The sequence below is a fragment of the Calidris pugnax genome, unplaced genomic scaffold, assembly GCF_001431845.1.
Source record: "Calidris pugnax isolate Ruff unplaced genomic scaffold, ASM143184v1 scaffold250, whole genome shotgun sequence".
NCBI lineage: Eukaryota > Metazoa > Chordata > Aves > Charadriiformes > Scolopacidae > Calidris > Calidris pugnax.
In genome coordinates, this window is record NW_015090984.1 from 480,653 (window position 1) to 485,471 (window position 4,819).

Below are 4,819 nucleotides of genomic sequence, written 5' to 3' on the forward strand. Positions count from 1 at the left end.
GATGTTCAATCTCTTAACTAGTTTCACTGTACACACCAAAAGGAGTTGTATTTCACTGCAATCACTGTAATTTACACAAACAGACATGACAGAGCTTTCTTTGGAGAAACAGAGTTACAAAGGAACTGACTAGCTTTCAATTTACTCTGGGATGTCACCCTCTACAGTGTATTGTAAGATGCATGTCCACAACTATTCATATTCTCCATGAGCCTTTTTTATTAGTTTCCCAAAATGATTAGTATAGTTCTTAACAAGCCTACAATAATTGGTTAGGCATAACAAATTATGTCAAGCGGCGAGGTATGTATTTTGTTACTTAGCATGTTATTTATACAACAACTTATGACAAGCAGTACTTAAGGGCATTACCTAACAACTCTAAGAGAAAAGAGAAACCAAGGGGAAGAGAAAGAAAAAGGCAGAGAAAAAGACAGAGATAAAGAGATCACCAGTCCTGGTTCCAGCATCATTTTCAGGGAGTCTTCACAGACATAATCTTCTTCTTCTTTCTTGGAAAAATCTCTCCAAGTACAGTCTTTTTTCTTAGGAAAATTTTTCCCCAAGTAAGATCTTCCTTTTTGGGAAAATTCTTCCCAGGCAACAACTCCAGGCAATCCTGCTTCAGCTGGGGAGTTGGACTAGATGATCTCTATGGTCCCTTCCAACTCTAAAAAATTCAGTGAAAATTCAGTGAAATTCAGTGAACAACCTTCTTCTTTTTTTTCTCTTAGGGGTGCTTATTTTCCCCTTTTATGTTTGCTGAATTAGCATGGTCCACTTCCCCTTGCCAAGGACAGCCTTGTCTCAGGTTTTTCCCTTCTCTCAGGTTATGTGTGGCATGATTTAGATGGAGAGACAAGTGCCATAGTCATATGTATTTAGCATGACCTCTATAATCTTCATTACCATATGCAGGGGTGTGCACTTTCATATGCATTTTGTAGATAAGGAAGCAAAGGTCAATTATCAGACATAATGGCCTTGAGAACAGAGAACTAGCAAGCTCACCAGAAGAGCAGCAGAGCTATATTGTCTTCACAAGACAGTCATTACATTGCTTCTTCAGTGCCTGTGAGCCTTATCAGTTTTTCGAATGGCAGGCTTGCATTATTTATTTCCTTGCAAGTGTTTGAGGCATTCCATTAAAGGCTTGGAGGGCCTTCTCCCCTTCCACAGGGAATTTACAGGCCACCTCTTCCAACCTGAGATGCAGATTTCCAGAAAGAGATGCACCTAAAGATGTAAACAGATGACAAGTGGGATGCTTGCAAACATCCTATACTCTAATTCCAGTTGGCTTTATAAAGCTGCTTTTGCATATTTTACAAGGCATCTATAGGTGACCCTTCAAAATCTGACTTTGAATAGCACATGTGATACAAGAAAACTAAAGATGACTGAATGTGAACCACAGTGGTTCTTGGAGAGAAAGAGATCATCACAAAAGTAAAATTCAAGAGGAATGTTATCTGTGTCTCTTTTCCTGCAGCATAAAAATATGGGACACATTGGTTGGACATCAATTACTAAAACACGATCACAGTATGAGCACTTCTCCTTACTTAGGAATAAACTAGTTGCTGGAAGATGTCATTTTGGAAAGTAGTAAAATCAGATCTTCCTAGTAAGCCTGTGTTTACTCCTGCACATGCACAAAAAGGAAAATACTCAGAACTTTCATAGGTTGTGGGTAACAAACTGATCTGTAATGATTACCTGAATATGGTGCAATATGCACAAGTAGGAGGAATCCAAATACATTATGGATACACGCACCCTTTCTGAACTATCCAACATCAGTCAACAAGAAACAAGCATATCAAGAAAGAGAGCATCTCTGTTTTGGGGTGGCAGTTCTTAATGTGCTGAATGCTTGTGATATTTTGCCCAGCCCAAATCCATAATAACCAGAAGGATTTTCTCCCTCTACATCTTTGTGGTGGATATCGCAATATGAAGAGATGATCAAAATTAATAATGTTGGACTTGTTTTCTTGTAGTAAAACTGCAAAGTTGGATATGGCAGCATTACCTGTATGTTTATTAATCCAGAAAGTTCTTTGCTCTGTATGTCACTTGCTCCTTTTTCTTCTTTATCTTAATTTGAAATGCAACACATGTACTGCAACGCTTATTACACATAAGTAGACCTGAAGCAAGACAGGAAGCAAATGTCTTGTAAATTCCAGAGTAGTTGCTCACTTCATTACTTAACTGAATTAATATGATTAGGAGTGTAAACACTTAGGCAACACAAATGAATAACTTGTGTGCAATAATATATATGTAACAAATGCCAGCTCTATATTTGGTCTCAGTGGAGATAAGAATCTCTTTATTACTCATTCTCTAAGTTGGAACAAATTGCAAAGCCTCTTCTGGTACTTCTACTTCAAGAGATGCAGAGCCAGCAGAAGCAGATGTTCAATTCAGATTGTAACATTTTACGTTTTAAGAAGGTTCTCCTTCAGCCCTACTTCTCTACCCCTACATTTGATAGAAAAAAATATGCCAAAAACCAACCAACCAGAACTCATAACTCCAGTTAAAGTTCTGAAAAGATGAAGCCTAGATTCCCCAAAAAAAGCCATGTCAAAATGATGCAGAGCAGGGACTAGGAGTTCTGTAGGTGCAGATGTAACCTGCATGAGCAGTCTGGGGTAGGAAAGCAGCCTGTGCACATCCACATCCTTGCAGACTCAGGTTGGAACACCCTCTGAGATTGGCATGCTCCACAGGTAATAGAAATATTAATCTCATTTCTCTGCTATGCCTGTTTTGCAGATTCTTCTATTTTCGTTCATATGTATTATCCAGGTTTGGCTTTTCCTGTTATCCAATATCTCCAACTTTCCTATCCTACATTGCTAAGATGGTAGGTAAATTAAGATAAATGTTACAGAAGCTGCCCTGCATTGGTATCATTTTGCTTACCTGTCACTCCAAGCTGCCTGTCAACACCGCAGAGAAAATGTAGTAATAATCCACAAGGGACAGTATTGGTAGAGTCTGGAGTGCTCCTAGGGCCTTCCTGCCCCTCCCATGCCTCCATGGTGGAGACAAATTCTTGATGGAAAGACTGGCAGAACGGGAATTAGGGAGCTGCTAAACTTCTGGGTAATGAGATCTTACAAGTTTTAAAGAAATTGAAACTCATCTTGCTTCAGGGCAAAAACTCACCCTCGTATAAAGGGCCTTGAACATGTAATTCCTAGAAAGAGCAAACAGCAACTGTTGGGAGTTTTGCAACCCCGTGAATTACCCTGGTACTAGCCAGTCAAGAAACAGGGCACTTCTAAGAAGTTGTTCTAAAAAAAAAAAATAAAAGTCATACAGGATGAATATGCCGAGCAGAGATGAGAGAACAACATTAAGGTTGTAAAACCAATTTCCAATTTTTCACAATTTCCAGTTGCCCAAGCTGGTAAAGGGAGCATGCTATCCTCCTTTCCACACAAGCTGATGGCAATGCTGCAGGAAGTCCTGCCAGGAAGGAATTATAACTGAACTCTGTGTTCATAGTGGAGGAGCTCTGCTCTCAGGAGGTTACTAAGACACGCAGACCTTAAGCAATCTGCATGATAATGTCCAAACCCAAGGTATTCCTTTGCACTGAAGAGAGGGTGAGGCTTCCTATGGGGAATGTGCAGCCAAGAGCAAGGTTAAAATGGTCCTAGAAACAGATAAAACCTTAATGTGAAAATCCAATCCACCTTTAACTCATGAAAATAACTGACTCCATTCTGCCCTCAGAATTCATGACTGGAGATAGCTGTGTAAAATGTACTACAGGTGTGACTCTGATGTTGGGCTTCAACAGCACCAACAGAGCACTACAAGCAGGTGTTTGCCAAAATGCAACAGGTAACATGTAATCACAAGTAGATAAAGGGTTTCTCTTCTCTCCCCTCCCCTATTCTGAATATAAAAAGAGAAGACATGAAGAGCTCCATCTCCCAAATGATTATGAACAACACTGCAAAACATGACTAGAGGTTCAAGTCACAGCTGGGCAAAAAAATCTTGGGAAAACCTTCTCTAGTAGGTGTTTACCTTCGGGCAGAGAGAGAAAGATAAAAAGAGTAATACTAACTGGTCACAACTGTGGTGGCCCCAAAGATGACAAACCCTCCTGGCAACACACAAGCTGAGCAGCGTGACTCACACAGGTATCACCTCTGCATTGGATTAGCAGGTAGCCCTTACCTAGGAACACACCTGGGAAAGGCACCTAACAACAAAATACACATTATCCTCTTTACTAAACATCAGCCCTGGCCACCTACAGAGCTTGGTGGAAGCTGGGCCCATCTGAGACGCTACCCCGTTGAGGGGAAGGCAGGGGGGACACACAGGTAGCAGCAGTTCCAGGAAAGTCAGAGCTCAAATTATGAGCGCAGTGACCACACCATCCTAGCTGCAGGTATCCCGACCGCTCCGGACGGCAGGCTGTGGAACGGACAGAAGCTCCCGCACCTCAGACCAGCCCAGGAGAGGAAAGGCACTCGTGCCTCCCGCCTCCTGACGGCGGCAGCTCCCGCTCCCCGCCCTTTCACGGGCGCAGAGCGGAGGCCCCACCAGGTCCCACCCGCTGCAGCACCGGCCCGGCGCGGCCCCACCATGTCCTTTCTGCTGCGGAGCGCAGGAAGGGGCCGTACGGCCAACTTCCCCGCTTCCCGGCGACGCTACTGCTGCGCATCCTGTCCCTCCCGCGCCTTACGGGGAGACCGCCATGAACACCGGGGCGGGCACCCCGCAAGGCGCGGTTCGGCCCGCCTCCTTCCGGCCCGGGCGGAGCGCACTGCCCGGCCGCCGC

The 4,819-nt window shown here is 43.3% G+C and overlaps 1 long non-coding RNA gene across 2 annotated transcripts; it reads right to left on the reverse strand.

The window, feature by feature from the left end:
* Positions 1-208: 208 nt before the first annotated feature.
* LOC106894846 lies at positions 209-4,717 on the reverse strand. 2 transcript variants are annotated; one of them, XR_001413321.1, is made up of 4 exons: positions 3,184-4,717; positions 2,938-3,082; positions 2,036-2,153; positions 209-1,236 (listed from the first exon to the last, which is right to left on the reverse strand). It is a non-coding gene; the product is annotated as an uncharacterized LOC106894846 (long non-coding RNA). The 2 variants fall into 2 exon arrangements; XR_001413320.1 differs by having other exon boundaries at positions 2,938-4,717.
* Positions 4,718-4,819: the final 102 nt, after the last annotated feature.